The sequence below is a fragment of the Melopsittacus undulatus genome, chromosome 1 (assembly GCF_012275295.1).
Source record: "Melopsittacus undulatus isolate bMelUnd1 chromosome 1, bMelUnd1.mat.Z, whole genome shotgun sequence".
Classification (NCBI taxonomy): Eukaryota; Metazoa; Chordata; class Aves; order Psittaciformes; family Psittaculidae; genus Melopsittacus; species Melopsittacus undulatus.
Window position 1 is genome coordinate 103,421,548 of NC_047527.1, and position 19,109 is coordinate 103,440,656.

The following is a 19,109-nucleotide window of genomic DNA, read 5'->3' on the forward strand; positions in this document are numbered from 1 at the left end:
TTAAAGTACAATATCCAGCCCTGAAAAACAGCCACTGAAAGTTCACTCATTTTTCCTGTTGGCAAGTGGTCACAGGATATGGAGACAACCTGGCTCCCTGAATCTTGACTTACTGCAGTGGTGCCTTGGTCATTAATATTCATATAAGAGCTAATGGTGCAGAGTTGGGTGTTTGCATTCGTCCTTCCTGGTATTTTCTACACTTGGATGTGGGCAGTGCTCACATTTTCCATGGGAGAGGCACAAGACTTTGTACTGTCCTCTAGCACTTCTTTCTGGAGGGAAGACGGGAAACCCATTTTCCGTTAAGACCCAAACAAAACAAAATAACACATTCATCAGAGCTGAGGACTGAAGAATGACCTCTGAGACAAAAACACCAGAGGACAAGAGAAAAGAATCGATTTCTGTTTGGTAGAAATCTCATGATTTTTAACCCAGTCTCCTGATTGTGGCAGCACTGAGTGTGATGTTTTTAGCAATTTCTGAGTCATCAGTCCTGGCTTTCCCGGCAGGAGAAGGAAGGAGAAGCACAAGTAGCAATGTCCTGAAACACCATGTTTCCAGAAAAAAAGCCACCAAAACAAACAAAACCCAAAACCAGCAAAACGCCCCAAAACCAGAGGCTCTGTGGTGGCTTAGGAGAATGCTCATAAAAACTGCCATCTCTTCTGCCCATAGAGGCAGCCATGGCTTCAGCCCCAGGCTTAGTGGGTGCTAACTCCCCAGCATCCACCATGCCACAGGGCTGCAGTTTGGGAGATACCAACTGCCCCAGGCTCTGCCCCCTCTTACTGCCCACATCTGGAAACAGGGATAGCTACTCAAAGCCCTTTGACCCTGCGTCAGGGTGAGTGAGATCCAGAGGTTTATAGAGGAGGATAAAACCCCTGCCATCCTTCACAACCTCGCCATCAGTAAACTTGTGATCATGGCAAAGCTGACTTTCCAAAACATGCCAAAGTCCTGACACTCCAGCCTTCATCTGTAGGAGCTGTCAATAGCTATGCTTTATGTGCAAAAGGTCCAGAGGTTTCAGCAGCTGTACGTTCAGATGGATTGCAGGATGCTTCCCATGCAGGATGGGTCTCTATCAGGATCTGCAGCAAAGCTCTCTCCTGGGGGGGACCTGCCATGGCTGCAGACATGAGCATTGCCCTTTCATGCCACCACTGAAGAGCTGTGACATCCCCTCATAGCCCTGCACCTTGTAATGTGGATAAGGTGAAAAGCAGGAGCTGAGTTCTGGTCCCTAAAGCCTGAAACCCACTGTGTGGGTGCAGCGAGACACAAGCTCCCCGCTTCCCAGCACGCCAGTGGGTGGCATTTCTCTCTGCCTGCTGATAACACTCCATCTCTGAGGATGGCGAGGAGGAGAAACAAACAGCTAGAGACACAGGCTGGCTGAAGGCTTGCCGCTGGCAGCCTGTGCTAGCTTTGAAATACAGGAGCACCACCATCCTTGTTTGTGCCTGGCAAGGAATATCTGCCATGTTTGCTCCTGCTCGTCACACTCTCAGGGAGGACTTCTGGGGCAGAGACCTGCTCCCTGTTTGGCGTTGATTCATCTGCTGTGCAGCGTTGAGAGGCTGCAGTAGCTGGCAGAAAGCTCCCACACTGATTTTGTCAAGAGCGCTGGGCAGTAATGGAATGACACCTCGACATGTTTGCAAACAAACACTGCCTCCTTTCCTGTTTAACGCCATCTGCCACCCAACCCAATTTCCCTGCCCCCGTCCCTCCCCAAAAATGACAGCCAGAGACAACTCCAAAAAGCAGCTGCTAAGACAATCCATGCTTTCCTGTGCTCAGTTTTAAAAGGTGATGGCAAGGAAGCTGCAGTCCCATGGTGAACCTGCCTGTGCACAAACACACACCTTACTGTGCACTCACAGCTGAACAACCTACTAGGCTGGGGGGTTCTTTGTTGCTGCTTAAAATACAAACCAGCTCAACAGGAGTTTGCTCTCAAGCTCTTCCATTGCATCGTCTCCTTCTGACCTCTCTGTACAGTGATAGGAGCTGGTGTGGACATGAGAATGGAAGCAAGAGGATACTTCGCTTAGCTCCCCATTTCCATCAGCAGATTAGCTCAGCTTCCCTGCCTGGGTCCTTGTGTCTTTCCACAACAGCTCTTGCAGGCTCAAACCCAGGACGGATCGGGTTATGGCATGTACCTGGCACCCATGCAATTGCAAACATTTCTCCAGGTATACTGCACTGACTGATGCGCCTCCAGGAAGCAGATAAAAGTCTTTCAGACTAGCCCAGCTTTTGGGCCAGCCTTTCTATCCGCTCTCCTTGAAGCAAAGAAAAGGGAGTAAAAGGAAATAACTTCATATATCCAAGAAGTGTGTTTACCCAAGAAGGATAAGATTCCTCAGGGCTTCAACCAAGGTGGAAGAAAAAAACAATTTCTTGAGCAAAGAGACTGTTTGGTTGAAGAAAACCAAACACTCTGCTCAGAGCACTGCAGGTGGGAACCTGCTGCTTTATTTATCACAGAGCTACAGAACACAGAAAATGAGGGTGTTGCATCCCATATCGCCCTGGATAAGATATTAACACTTCTGTGACATCTTTATTCTATCCCTCCATTCTTAACTAGAGCTCATAAACATTACATTAAAAATCAGAGGCTCTTTCATGTCACCTATTTAATGCCTGTTCTCTGTAGCACCCACGTTCACTCCTTCACATGTCAGTGGTATCCGTCATGGTCACTGCAGCCAAGGCTGCCCTTGAACTTCACATTTCCCCACTACCCCACTTTGTTGAATAAGCTCCAGCACAACAACTCTCCTCATTGGCTTCTCTGTCACCTGGAGAAGGTAGTTAACAACGCATTCCAGGAACCTCCTGGATTGTTTATGCCCTGCTGTTTCTCCAGCAGAGATCAGCGTGGTTGATATTTCCCATGACAACCAGGCCTTATGAACATGAAGCTGCTCCTCTCTATCTACAGAGGGCCTCATCTGCTCTGTCTTCCTGATCAGGCAGCCTGTAGAAGACCCCTACAGTGGTGTCACCTGTCCCTGCCCTCCCTTTAATCCCATCCCATAAGCTCTTGGTCAACTCCTCATCCATTTCCGGATAGACCTCCATGCACTCCAGCTGGTCATTGATGTACAGGGTGTCACTCCATTCTCATGTCCCCTGCCTGTGCTATCTAAAGAGCCTGTATCTTTCCACTGCAACACTCCAGCCACAGGAGCCATCCCACCACATCTTTGTGATGACCTTCAGGTGTATGCATGTCTCTACCTCCTCTTGTTTATTCCCCATGCAAAGTGTGTTTGCATAGACACACTTAAAGTGGGCTCCCAGTCAAGTTGACATATGACTGGAGGGGCTGGAATTTCTTTGTGCTGCTATTCAGGTGCTCTCCTGCTGATCTGCCATCCCTCTACAGGCTCTGAGCATCTCTTGCTGCCACTGGCATCAAACTGGTAAGAGCAGGATGGATTGAGGTTCCCCTCCCCCAGCAACTTTAGTTGAAAGTTAAATAGAAAGAGTTCACTTAAATAGAAAGATTCCAATCACTTTGAGGCAATATGCAGAGATAATGTAAACTGCCAGCATTTTTATGTGGATAATCTTTACACAGTGCTCATCCTTTGCATGAAAGCGAGTGGTTTGTCTTTAAAAGGCTTGCTTTATTTTTTCTCCCAGGACTGCATAGATTAAGACTAAATGAGTGTTATCTTCCTGCTCATCAACAGCAAGGCCAGGCTCACATCTATTGTAATTTGAGGCATAGTTCAAAAGAAATCTATCCAGATCTTCTTCCAAGCTCCCATTAATCATCTCCTTCACACTCCCTTTCTAGCAGCAATCCAATACACCATTTGAAGCTGGATTATATTAAAATGAACACATTTAGATCCATTCTCACTCAGAAAGTCTTCAGTAGAGTCCACACTTGTTACTTTTCAACCTCCACAATCCCTAGGGGCTGTTTCTGTGTAGCCACAGCTGGTTTACTTTTTCTGCGGATAGCAGTGGAGGTTTCCTGAGGTCACCATAGACATGCCTATTCCTTTTTATGCATATGTTCCACTCTGTGATTTTTTATATCAAGTCAATCCTACATACTGAACATCCCTGTGATCCTGGGGAGAGGCTGGAGGAGACAGCTCCTTGCAAGAAACTGTGCTGATGGACTTCTCAGGTCCTCCTCATTTCCACAAAGATTTTAGGCAAAAAAAATGCCCTGTGCATTTGATATAATTCTTGGCCTCTGAGTGTACAACAGTGTGTGTTATGTGTACCGCATACGTTGTGTCCAATCTACCCCTTCCCTTTTGTGTTTGAGTGACTTAATCTCTGCAGTACCAGCCATCGTCAGAGGGAGGACATCTACGTTAGCCTTCACTGTACAGACCATACAGAAAAGGATGAAACCTGCCAGAGCAGCTGGCCATGTGCATTGGTCAGGTTGCCTTTGTTTCCATGGAAGAACCCTTGAAGTAGGCTGTGATCTGCCAGAAAAATAAAGTACTTCCATCCCAGGAGTGATGGAGATGTTTTATTCCCAGAACAATGTCTTGCCTTTCTTTCATCAGGTAATTTAGGCTTTTCTGGCCTAGTCACTGACATGAAGATGAAGCCATCTGTCCACCCTCAAATAGCCTTCACATTACATACCAAAACATCATAGGATGTGGCACTGAAAATCTTTGTGAGGGTCAAAATGGAAAGCACTTTCCATGACATCACAGCATTTAAGATTTCTCATAATCCTCTCTTGCCTTTTTCCATTGGTACCAAGCCATCTCACGTTTTCATGTGATGACTCTAAAGGAATTTAATAACAATTTTTTACCAACTGTTGTATGCTCCATAAATCTGTTGCCTCCCAGGTGGCTGGCCTTTTTAAAGGCTACAAGTAAACAGCCACAGATTAAGTCCTTTCCCTGCCTACTGGGTACCCCAGGTATTACACTTCTGATTTTATATTTCTGGTTTTACAAGAAAACAGGTACTTGGTTATGAATTTCTGCTGCCCCCAGGTGACTGACATATCTTTTCTTGTACTTGAGGGCATCACCTACTCCCCCTGTAAAACAAAAGCTCCCTTTCAATGATGCTTCATTTGCTCTTTGATGATTTCCAATGCTCCTCATTGCTTATTTTGCTTTCCTAGCAGTCAGATCCTCATTGTGCCTACCTATCTCTGTCTGCAGAGATCGTTGCTATACACCCACTCCACAAACCTTTCAACCTACCTTGCCCTTCCCTGACAGTCCGTGTCTAAGGCATGGGATGCTTGCCTCCTCCAGAGACTTGATTCACAATTGTGCACAATTGCTGCAGAGGAAACTCTCTTTTAATGGTTCAAATACAGGTTTTAATGGTTCAAATACAAGCACTTGACAAGAAACCCAGGCAGAATGGTGTCCTCCTTCAACACCTCTCCTCAATCCTTCCTTCAGTGGCATGGGGAGCTAACCCTACTAGCAGCTATTTTGGCATGAGCCAATTCTCTGCATAAATCTCCATTATTCTCCCTTCTATATGTCCTAACCCCTTATAAACGCCAGCACATATTTTCACAGAGAAGTAGTATATCTATGTGGTCTAGTTTGACATTTCCCCTTCTAATTCTTGCAAACAATCTCTACCTGACGGGTTTTAGTTTTGGCCTAGGTATCTAGGACTAATACATATTTTACCTCTTGTGTTTGTGTTTTAAACAAACAAACCAAGATGCTGTCACCAGAAGCAGTCCACCAAAGCAAGCCCACATATCAATGCAGCACTCAGTAGAGGGTTCAGTCCTCTTTTGCCCTTCAGGAGATATATTCAGTGATGGTGTTGTATGTGCTTCTGTGGAAGTTGACAGGCAGTTTAACTTGACATTTACTCCATAAAATCCTTCATTGCCTTTTAGAAAGCATATATTGCTTACATCTACCACCTCATCAAAATCAAAAGTCTCCTCTGCTCCTCCTTTACCTCTGGACGAAATAGCAGATTTGAGAGTACAATAGAAAAAAAATCTCATAGAGGTTTTCCATTTTGTGGTCCATTCAGCTGTTGTTTTGGGTGTTTCTTAATACTCATCTTTTCAGCCTTTCAGTTTCCTCCTTTGCTGCTGCTGACAGTACTGTTCTGGGCCAGGTGAAGTTCTCCTCCACCAGCAATCAGCGATGGTTTATGACACTCATAATGATGAAATTCCATCTGTCTCACAGCAGATCCCTCAGGAGGTTGCTAATCAAACAACATTCAATTAGTCCCTCCAGCTCTGCACATATTCAGCTACATCATCTCCTTATCCTACTATGAAACTCAAAGAAATTGGCAAAATTACTTGTCTGTAGTGCACAATAGTTTGTTACATCTTCTGCAGCTCTTCTAAACATTTGTCTCCTGTTTTCTGAGGTTGTAGCAAACTCCTCAAGGGTCAGTAGTTTTAATTGCTACAGGAATCAATTTTGCTTGGTATCTGTTGGTTCTTATCTATAATCAGTTCTTAAATAAAATATCAGTCCCACTATTCACTATATACTGCTGGCAGTCCTCATTTTCTTCATTAAGGACCTCTGTTTTCCCCTGGAGTTTCCAGCTCCAGTTGTGTAAAAGTACTTCTCAGGTCATAGCAAACTCTTTACCCAAGCCAGGAACCTGCTGTTTTGCTAAACCTGTTGCTTTGTTTAGTTTGATTAACCACTTTATGAACTTCTACTCATGAAACAGAAAGTAATACGTCAAAGGGAAATAGGGCTGGATCCCAAAAAGCATCAGGCAACCCTGCTTAAACCTTTTAATCTTCATTAATATAACCTTCAAAGTTGTCTCCAGAGATCTATAGCAGTGATTTTAATAAGGACATTCAGAAATGTGTGGAGGTAGAATTGAGCCCTTCAGGAACATTGGGGCAAAAGCACATTGATTTTGGGGAACTACAGCCCCTCTATGCCTGAGTAATGGACAGACAATGTGTTGTTTAGTATGTCTAATGAGTGTCTTCTAGGATCATTTGGTTTGAATTAGTGAAAAAGAGATTTGAGTGAATTGCTGTAAATGATGGGGACTGAAAAGCCATGATAAGATCTGGAGTTAGATGATACAATCTAGGCTCTTCCCCACTAGGCTGCTGGATTTTAGCAGGACTTTGTCAAACCAGTTAAGTGAGCAAGATGGAGCTAACACAATGCAGAGATAAGCCCTTTCCACCCACCCAGAAAAACCCTAGGAGAAATCAGATAACAACGGACTTTGAATACAAACTTCTGAATACAATTTTGCCAAGTCTGCAGATAAAGGTCAGAACTCCCTTGGCAAAGAGGTGGTTGTTCTTGAGGGGCATTCAGTCTGAGAGGCTTGGGGCTCTCTTTTACTTCACTCATACCCATTCACTCATCGCTGGTTTCGGAGAATGACCTTTTACATGCTGGGTTTGGTTTGGAAGCAGTGCCTTTTGAAAGGAGTGTCACAAGCAACTTTCTTGTCTTGTATGAAGCAGCTACCACAGCCTGGCTCTGACTGGCAGCAGGAGGTGGGCAAATTGGATTGCATGGCATGAAAAGTACTTGATCTTCAGCAGCAACTCACCCTGTGTTGCCCATCATTATCAATGAGAGGAAATATCAGAGGAATATTCGGCCCTGTGGGCCTTGCCTAGACAGCAGAGTATGCTTAAATGTTTAGAGGGTAAAGAGTGGTGCTGGAGTCCCTTTTTGGCACAGCCTCTCTATTTGCTGCCAGACAAGGATGGACAGATTTAATGAAGCATGGAAGTGGGATCAGGCAGAGTAGCATCCGTCCTGCTCCCCTGCTGAGGGCTTCTGTGATCCTGATAAGTGACATGTTTTCTCTGTAGCCCAGGCTGCCATCAGGAAGAACAGGCACAATATTTCCTTCCTCCGATCCCTTGTCTTTCATGTTCATCTTAAAGCTCTTCAGGCAATGGTCTACTTCTTACCTTGTTTTTGCTGTGCTGCCATCACTGAAGAACCCTGTCTCACTTCAGCTGTCTAGACGTGACCATAGTGCAAATATTAAGCAGCACTGACAGCTAAAGCCTGCTTCCATCTTATTTCCTTCGATGTCAGCAAGCAATGTCATGGCATCAGGGATGACACACCACGGCCCGACATAACAGAAATGACACAACATGCTGAAATCAAGACATGACCAAAAATCAAGGCATGCACACAGAAGCTGCTGAAACTCTTTTCAGCTGGCAGGGAAAGACAGGAGTAGACCCTGTGAAGTGCATCACGTGTTGCACAGGTTTCACAGCCTCCAACAGAAAAACCAGCTGAACCTGCAGCTTGGATGGGCTTTGTCTTCATTTGTTAGACTACTCTGAGGAACAGAACAGCATCAGATGTCAGGTAGTTAAACAGAAGGAGATATGAAGTGCTTTACTTCTAGGTCACTGTTTCCTGCTGAGTCTTGTGCAGCTCAATAGTAGGTAAGAGCCATTGTCACTTGATTGTCATTGTGAATTGAAACAACAGTAGACCTTGTGGCCACCAGAGAGGAGCAATTGCATGCTCAAGGAAGAACTGGAGGGCAGGAATCATAGACCCTTATGCATCCCCACTAAAACGGTCAAGGCTAATCTGCTCCCAGTGCTATAAATAGTTATATAAAAACAGACACAGAGTTCAGTAGTGCCTCTTGCAAATCTGCCTTGCTTTTTGCCCACATCCTCTCTGACTGCATGCACCCTAGGGGGTTGAGGAGCCAGCAGCACAGATCTCCAACCATGGGGAGCCCATCAGATGCTGCCTCCACCTCCCAGGCAGCCCCACACTGCTGCCAGCAATGCTATCCCTGCTGCTGCTGAAGCTGTTTTTCTTCTGTGGATCAATAGGGAACTTGAGGTCTGTCATCCTGACTTCACTAAACAAGTGGCACTTCGACACCACAACGAGGATTTCCTAAAATAGACAGGGGAAACCCCATGGGTTAGACTGGAGTGGGGCAGAGTAATAACACCCTTCCAAAACACCAGCTTTCCTCAAGGGTGCCCTGCCTCTGTCCCAGACCCACAAATGCAGAGCTTTCCTCGGCGAGTATGTTGCAGCTTTTGTCGTGTTCAAGCTGCAAGCAAGCAGTCAAGGTTGAATTTGGTTTCTCATCCCCTTAATCAGCACCTCAAAAGCTGAAGGTATGTCCTTGTTCACGCAGCAGTCTTTCAGGTAGCCTTGCATTTGGAAGCCCTCTGCCAACACAGACTTTCTGTCACAGACAGCTCCTCCTTGAAAAGAAATGTGCCCATGACCATTTTGGAGCAATCTGACCTTTTTCATGGAGATATATACCTCCCTGTCAATGGCTCATAAATGGATGAACAGCTCAGCTCTTTTTAATAGAGTTAGGCACAGGGTAATAATAGACTTGTGCAGCTCTCTCTCTTTGCTTAATTCATCTTTCTACAAATCATTAACATTGTTGAAATAACTGCTATCATTAGCTTGGATTCCTCCTTGCAGCAGCTAAAGGCAGCATTACAGTGCACAGCACATGGAAAATGGGGTTCCCCACTCCTGTTTGCACAACAGTTAGGGCAGGGCTTTTCATTCTCCTGTCAAAGGAGGAAAGGTGCTGAATAAAGCAGACCAAATTCCTGTCTTCCTCCACCAAAGAGCATAGCACAAGGATCATTGCTGCAGCTGCAGACACAGCAGGGGCTTCAACTGAGGCTCTCAGTGCAGAGGTTGTAGACTAAACCCAGCACAGGTAGAAGCCTTGCAAACCTTTTCTACATCTCTTAAGATGCTCCTATTCCATATGAATGAACCTGTGCTCTCCACATGCAAGCAAACAGTACCCTTCTGCTATCACAGTTTTTATGGGAACAATACTCATCAATCAATAATGGTAAAACTGACCCCTTTGATCTCATTTTCACTACTGCTGAGCAAGGAGCCAAGTGTATAGAAGCCTTCAAGGTATGTCATGACCAGAGCAGTGATGATCCTATACAACACCAAGTAGACTTAATGTCAGGTTGATATTCCTTTTGAAATGTCTGCAGCTGCTGGGAGCTGAACAGAGTCTCACTGCTGCACGGCATGATGGATACAGCATTGGTCTGAGCTGAATTCACCCCAGACCCTGATGGATCAAAGTGCCTGCCTCTTGGTGCTGCTCTAGGCAACCTGCCTATCTCGCATGGTGGAAGGAGCTCTGCTTGCTGCTGCTGCCAGCCTCAGGGACACCATGGAGAAGGAAGCAAAACCCTCTGGGTACATTTACGGTTATGGGTTTGTTTCAGCAGCAAAACAACCCAAAGCCAAATCCTATGGCTCCTACAAGCCCATGACAGTGGATGGGGCTCAGCCTTCAAGAACTCTGGGCCTGATCCCGCGGTTAAGATCTGCACATGTATCTGATTAGCACTGTGGGATCATCCTTTAATTAAATTTACTGTGTTTGGTTTATAAGCACAGCGGTCTGGACTTGATGACAGCAGTACACAGGATGGGGTACACTGTGATTTATGCATATTGGGGGCACAATGCATACTCTCATTTCATGTTGTGCAGCCCTAGATGATATCCCTGGGATTACACATGTGCAACTGAGAACAGCAATTGGCCTGGTCTCGGGAGCGTTGTGTGACTCTTCCAGTAATCTGAAATGGTCATTTCCTAGCAGTCTGTTTGTTTCTGTGTCAAGGGAAATAATCTAATTTGAGCGCTGTAAAATTTACAATTATTGTGCAACAATTTTAACGAGGCGGAGTGGAGGAGGGAGGTGGGGAGAACATTCGGATGAATTGATGTGGTGTGAAGGTGAAAGCAAGGCAAAGCTTCTCCCCAGGAAGCTGAAAACAAAACCTACCACTCCCGTAACAATGTTGCCATCTGCAATTAAGGAAGGCTCATGTGTGACCTCGGTCCTCGTGTATACCGCGAGTAAAGTTATGCAGAGATAAGAGACCTGTAAAGCACATGGCTTAAAGGCATCAACAGCCTCACACTACAAGCTCTGCTGGAGTTCGCTGCTCTGACGCAACTTTTTCCGGTAAAGTGTCTGAGCCAGATTACATGTCAAACCTGCTCAGACAACTGGGAGTCAAAGGGTCTGGAGCCAGGTTTGTGCACATTGTGTTCTTTCATATAAGAAATCTCCATGGTGAGTCCTGTCTCTCCTGTATTCAGCACTATAAATTTCCAGTCCAGTGGTTCCAGTTTGGCAATGGTGCAGAAGTGAGGCTGCGTTCAGGTCTGTACTGAGACTGACCCAGAAAGCAGTGCTCATCTGGCCATTGGCACCGGCTGGTGTGATGCACAGTCCTTGGATGTGGAAAATGGCTGTGTGATTGTACAGGCTTACCCAGAAACTATGTAGATGAATCCCATCCAGATACTGCTCACAGGGAAGTATCCAAAGACCCAGGCAAGATTTTGACTCTGTGATCTTAAAGTTCTATTCTGCTCATTGCTCCATATGCAAAAAGCCAGGGCATCCTGTTTTGATTTAATTGTAGCGAAGAAACTGTTATGGAGGTGGCAGCACAGTCCAAAGGCCCACTGAGCTCCTTTTGGGTGGAAAGCCAACCTGAATATCCCTCTGATATGGGGAACACCCTCTGATAGGGGGAACACAACAGACCCACCACAGTGATCGGTCCTTGTGACAGGCAGCTGGGATGAGAAGCAAAGGGACTGCTGTATCCTTGGCAAGTCAGGGGAACCTCAGTGTCAGGAGACAGGACAAAGCCTTCTCACTGCTGCTGTGTCCAGTGAAAGCTCTGCAGAGGGGATGACTTGGACCAGTGCCTCCAGGAGCTTTGAGGAAGCCAATGCTGTGACTTGGTCTTCCTTCCAAGAAGTTCTACTGGCTGTGTTTCTGAGAAGACCCCTGTATTTTTCATCATCAGTGAACTGCTGTGTCAGACATGTCCCATGTAGGCAAGGAGACATGAGCGCCAACTAACAGATCACAAGGTAAGCTCTCTAGGTCATCATTTGTCTTGACAAGATAATGAAGGAGAAGGTGGAGTTGCCTGCAGAGGGATTTAAATGCTTCTGCTTATGCTTCCCCCATAACATTGTGCTCATACACCAAGGAAGAGTCTTCTTTCTTTCAGTTCTGGCACTGCTCATGTCTTTCAAACAGCTCGGATCAAACGCATTTTTCTGGAACCATGCAAATTAATTGTTCTTCACTGCCCAGGCTATGCTCACAATAGCCGTTACCCAATTTCTCCTGTCTCCCTCCAGTGTCAGATAGAGGGGGAGCCACATCTCAGCCACAGTTGGGTTTTGTATCTCGATTAAAGCACTCCCCAAGAGGACACTTCATGTTTCTGTCTGAGCCACTTTATTTCCATCACACAAGCAGCACTCAAGCTAATGCACAGCGAGAGCCCTAGCGGGAAGTTCTTCAGGAGGAGGTAAGAGCCAATACGTAAAGTGGCTAATGAGCTTGTCACAAGCAGCAGTGCGTCAGGTTACCACTACTAGAAGTGGCTACAGCCAAGCAAAACTCCTCCAGCAACAATAACCTTAAAGCTTGTCTCTGCACCAAAGCCAGGTGCGTTGGGAGCAGGCAGAGCCAAAGGGAAAATCACATCAGAGGCAAGCCAGGCCATTGAATAAATTACCCCTAATACGTAAGGGTATTAACAGGAGAAAAACCCTAGGACCTGTTCCAACTCACTCATCAGGGCCAGGCAATTCATCTTGGTGTTTGTGTGTGGTGTCTCCCAAAGCATTGTGGAAGAAAAAACCCAGCCCCAAACAAAAGGAAAATGGGGCTGCAAAAGAAAAATCAGTTTTCGGAGTAGAAGAAGGTAGAGAATGAGAAACAGCTCTTCATTCTTCTTTTAGGCAGTCTAAATTAAGGCAACAGTATTCCCTTTAATAGTAACAGGTCAGCAGCTTCTAATAGATACCACATAGGTCACACGATAAATTCAGAAGTCCACAGCAGAATGTTACTTGGCATTGTATGTAATTCAGCAATGGCACGCTGCACCTCAAGAAACCATAATGTCTTGGCTGAGACTGAGAGCTCAGGATGCAGGAAAGGGAAAAGCCATTTAAACAAAGCTCAGACTATCAAGACTTGCCATAAACTTAATTAAAGCACAGATTTTGGAAGTGAGTGAAGTGAAAGACATGAACCTGCACCAGACAAGGCACAAGGCAAGGTCTAACCAAGGAAACTGAGGTGGATGTGGCTAGAGGAAGAGTCATTTTCTAGCTGCCACAGGGCTCTTTGTCCCCTGCAATACTTGGTGGTAGCCACTGATGGCCATCCTAGGCTGGTAGAGCCTCTTTTCACTATCATTTCCCCCTGTGGGTCAGTGCATTAGAAAACCCAATAATGAAACAGAAGACAGCGCCACTGGGGGGGGCATAAGGGGCCATGAGACAGACACCAAGCATCACTTCTGAGAAGAAACCTGGAAAGCAGATCTGGCCTATAAGTTCATGTTTTTGTAATACTGTAGTGTCATCAGGCTGAGACGAATCATTTCTCAGCCCAAAAGAAGTTTTTGATGTTGAGATTAAATAGTTATGGGGACAGGAGGCTCCTGACATTTTAGGAGAACTTATAATACAATATGCATATTATATATATGTTATATATATAATGTAACTTTAGGGGAATTTTCATCAGAACAATAAACAGAACAAAGTACTTTCCCACTTCAAAATCCACAGGACATCTTGACTTCTGCCGTTATTCCTCTGCTTTATCCACTCACCCTGACCATTTACCTGCTGGTTACAGCACAGGGATGAGCTGTGAGAGCATCTGTTGCAAGGAATATGAGTAGATAGATCACGTACCTTCATCTTTCCTCATTAGTTTCCCTTCATAAGCAAATATAGCCCAGAAGTTGTCACTATGCAAAAGGTATGAGGGGATGGATCTTGATCTTTTAATGCCATTAATGTGAACAAGCCTAAATCAAGGATTCTATCTCAGCACCAGGCTAATTTCAATACACCATTCTTTTTAGGCCTTCAGTCTCTTTCCCCACAGAAACCATAATTCATGGAAATATGTAAGAGATGGACTTGAGGCAAAGAACAAGGAGAGGACAAATCATGCTAATTTAATTTACTTGGTTAATTACATTTCATATCTCATTCATTTGAGATATACAGATGAGTAAAATTCATATGGACACAGACATTGAAAAGCCAAAAATAAAGTCATGAGCAGTTTCATCTTTGAGTTCTGCAGAAAATGAAAGTGAGAAAAGGAGAGAGAGAATGTGTTAGCTAGCAGATGCTGTAGGGGGACAGGGAAAATACAGTTTGTTCCTTCTGTAATGTCTCTGACCTCATCTTTCTCTTTTCCACATTCTTCCAGAATTATTTTAGTCTTGTTAGTTCTACCGCTACATTTTCCCATTCTCATTTTTGTTTTGATCCACAATCCAATCTCCTGCCCTAGCAGGTTCCTTAGGCCACATTCCTGTGGCCCATTGAAATAATTCTAGTAGATGACCAAAGGAGGCATAAATGACTTTGACTTACTCCAGCTACCACCCAAATCCATCAGAAGCAGAGTTTCTCTGACTTATACATGTGATCCTAAGGAACTGCTCCAAAAAGCAGGATTTCCTACTTTTTCATCCTGAAGTGAGTGGCATGAAAAACCCCAAGGATCTGCCAGTTCTGAGCCACCCAGCAATTCAAATCCTAATTTTATTGCTGTGTTGTATCCCGAGAGCAGCTGGGAATGGTTGAGAATCTGGGCTTCTATCTTCACACATCCAAATCTGTCCTTAAATCTCACTTCTTCAAACAATCTCTCCTAATCTTTTTCAGCATTGACAAGTTCCAGGTGCCTCCATGCTGTTCTGTGATGTCTGCTTCTCACCCTTAGAGTTGTTCTTATTTGGAAATGGACTAATCCCCATTTATAGTCACACAGAGTAATAAACATGGCTATAAAATTATATTCATCAGAATACCAGCTAGTGGCTAGACATGGAGTTTCACAGATGTAAATGGCCACATTTGTTCAGCTCCATGAAGTCCTGCACTCTTTCAGAACCACAAGATTGTCACCTGGAGAAGTCCTCAGTGCTCATGACATAAGAAAAGCCTGGATAAAGCAATGGGAAATTCACCGAGAGGCATAACCCTGTACCAGCAGATAACAGCATGCTTAAAACCTCATAAGGGCTTCTGTACCTCCTCTATCACCAATGATGCATACCTCTCCATGCCTGATAAGAGTTCTAGTCTTTGTGGCCTCCATTATCTACTCCTGACTTTCATACATCACAGATGCACATTTTCTTCATCCCCATATGAATCAAAGGAAACCATCAGTATCCACAGCTGATCTACAAATACAAAATAAAAAAGATCTCTAGATCACTCAGTTTAATCTGGGCACTTTGTAGCCTAATTATAAGAGAGTTTAGATGTACGGACACAAGCCTTGAGATGCCAATGGCTTCTAGGAGCAGTGTACAGGTCCTGGCCTGTTGCATTCATGAACATAGACAAAAGCATTACATGTTTAATCATAATGGTTTTTGCTTCTCTGCATCAAAACCAATCCCATCCCATATTCTTTGTTCACTCAGGGTCCCAGGACTGGTCTCAGCAATGTCTTACAAGGTAACTACTTACACTTGATGCTGATCAAAATATGCCAAGCAAAAGTTGCATATTTTTACCAAGTTACTGAAGCAATAGAAGTCAATAAATGAAATAATTAACTTGCAGTAATCATCTGGGATCTGTATTGCAAAGATCGCAGCTCTCAGAAAAGTGAGTGACAAATTGCAACCCATCATATCTGGCCTGAGCTGACATTGTTTGGTCCAGCTACCACGTAAGAGCCATCTGAGTGAGATCAGTGTCCAAAGCCTGGTGGGAGAGATTTATCTGACCCAGTGTTAGCACTGGCAGTGTGAATATCTCCATTGGAGCTGAGCAGCCTGACTCCTCCGCATCCTTGCAGAAAAGCAGACACTTTTATTGTGCAGTTCAGCTCATCCTAAACCAGACAGCTTTAGGGTCAGATAAATCACACTCATTTCTCTATATAGGTTATAAAGGAAGTCATGGGTGACCAGCTCAGCTGGAGACCCCTATCTCACTGGGTGAGCTGCATGTATCTTCTCTGCTTCATCCCCATCAGCACAAACTGATCCCCTTTGGTAAGAAAACTGCCTTAACAGCTGGGGCCACGGATGCTGCCACAGTGGTGAATGCTCCAGGGTGCCAACGAGGAAACACAAGAGATGCACCCTACAGTGCCAACCTCGGCTTCTGCTCTGATAACCTGCTCTAACTCCCATGTCAGGCAAACACCCCCAAAATATGGGACCAGCACCTTCAAGCACACTCTGTAACAAGCATTTATCTTCAGGTAGGTCTGTGTTGGAAAGTTATTTGGCATTTCCCCGGCAGGTTCTTGAACACACAGAATTCATAGACTTATAGAATTTGCCTTTTTCCTGTCCAGGTCTAGCACCATTAAACACACTGAACAGACTTTCAATACCATCCAAAAGGAAACAATTTCCTTAAGAAAGCTCCTCACACAGCTTAAGCTGAACCAGACCCATACTGAACTGTATAAATACCATCGTTATGCCCTGTTACTATAAAAACAATAAGCATTGAGAGCTTTGTTGTTTGCCCGGGAGGCAAAGCCTGTGCCAGGCAGCATAAGGCAGGCTGCCAGGCAGGAGGTGGACATGGCTAAAGAAACAGTCTTTTCCAGATCCAGTCTCCAAGACTGGTGAAAAAGGTTTCTCTGAGTGGAAGAGGTTTCCCATACAGGTTACACATCAAAGGTAGGCAAATGCAAAAGGAGGCTGAATGCTGTATGTATCTCACAATTACAGGTCCAAGCTTAGTGGTCCTTTGGTGAAAACAAGGGAAGTCATAATAATCATCAGGTCTAGTTATGCCTCCCTATCCTCATTAATGAAAGAGTCTTGATTTTTTCAGGATAAATTTAGATATTCCACAAATTATTAAAAAAATTTGTCATTCTTCATCTGGAAATTCTTCAGTGTCTTCTGGAGCTGTGATTTATTTCATGCTCCTATGGCTATCATCACTACCTACAGACCAGCCGGATTACATCCTGTGTGACAAATGTGAGCTACCTTTTGGGAACCCTTATTTGGGGCAGTATAGGACAACACAACAGGGACTTCAGCTATAGAGTTCAGAGGATGACACAGACTGCAATTTCCACAAGTTTCTCCAGCACATTTTCCAAATAAATATGTTTTTACTTTTCTGCCAGTGTGTTTCTGCATATGGGTATTTGAAAGCAAGAGACACATCTCATGTTAAGAAATAAAAGATTTGGGAGTCCTCTACAATGGTTTTTCTTTCCGTCTCATCCTTTGCACTCATGTGGGAACACTGAGCTACTGTATCTCCAAACAACTGCATCCTTATATGCATCACTTAGTGAAAGAATAGCTAAAGCTGTTGCCTGCTCCCTGGGTAAAGCTCATAGTGAGGCACAGGAGTCCTCAGCCCCATTTTACAGGCATTTAGAGAGAAACAAGACTACAAACGATCAGGTCATACTTGCCAGTAAGCACTTAGGAACTATAATCTTGTGCTCTGGCTGAACGGCAGAGCCAACCAAGCTACATTTACAGTATTTCCTTCCTATCATGCATATTTCAGCCACAGTAAAAAAAAGAAAAAAAGGTCATCAAAACACAGCCAAGTTGTAAAATCTGACCATCTGCAGAGCGGCTGGTGGAAAACCATTTTTGCTTTGCCTTGAGAGGCATTTTTCCAAAGCTGTCAAGCAGCTATCACCAATGGCCACTAGATTATTTACTAGTCCAACATCTGTCAAGAAATAATTAGGCTGTTAAAGGTAGATTGTTAGTTACTGGCATTAGGTGCCCATTAATATTAATTGAACTCTTCAGAATTATTTAGGAGCAAAGTCTGGCCCCATTGAAGTTAATGGGAGTTTTTCAATTAACTCTTGACTGACCTGATGGATTTGACTCATGCCAGATAGAGAAGTGATGGGTTTATGTTCAAGCCCATGAATGAACACATCTGCTATAGGGACATGATCTCAGAGAAGCTACACACTGAGGGAGTATTTCAGACAACTCAGACACTTTGGGTACTTGGTAAAGTCTCATCCACTCCCATATAAGTGCTCACCTGCGATGTGTCTTCTCTTCTTGAACTGGACACACTGGGGCATGGAGATGCTTGCTTCTAAGGCAGCCTACACAATCCCCACACTCATACCAGCACAGGGATCCACACCATGTTCAAGATTTAGTTTTTAAAAACATCAGCCTGAATCCAGTGTAATTCTTGGGGAAAAGGAACCACAGAATTTGGAGGCTGGTCCAAGGCATAAGGCAGAGCAGCTTGCAAGGCACTTTAGTTCACCCTGACCTTCAGCAAGATGTTCTCCAGATGGAGCTGATGTGCTTCTGATCTGCTAACAAAAGCTTCTGTGGTGATTCTGGGTTATCAAGGATTGACTCCTCTGCAATGGTGAGAGAGATGGAAAGGTAGACCTTACACAGCTGAAATTCAGCCTGTCACCCACAGTCCTGAAGCTTAGAAAAAATGTACTTTTGCAGCCACATGTGTCTGAAAGAGAGAAATGATATAGTTGGTGGGTAATCAGCGTTGCCAATATTTATGCAATTAAGGATCCAGGGAGAAGCGTAACAAGAGTGTGCCATATATTGGCTGATTGGAGATGATTATGTTTATGATTATGATATTTCAGTGTAATAATTTTCCCACATTACTCCCTTCTCCATGTAGTCCACAGGGATGTGTTTGATTGGGTCTTCTAGTGAGGAAGAGAGGGTCCAACCTTGCTGTCACATGCAGCATGTAAGAATAGGCTATCCAAAAGGAAAATGTTAAGTTTGCCTTTAAACATTAGCACAGACTTCTGGACTTCATTGCTAAGTTAAGAGTTAAACTTCTAGTTATCAGATCCCTTGTGTGGTATAAACTATCATTATAAGATACATTTTCTTTCCATTATGCTGTAATAAAACCCTCCTCCTTATAATATAAATATATACATTTCCTCCAAGGCATCCTATTTGCTAAAGAACATCATGGAAATCTAATCTCCTTTTAATCAATAAAACAGCAAATGATGTTTCTATTTAATGCAAACTTTGCTTCTCA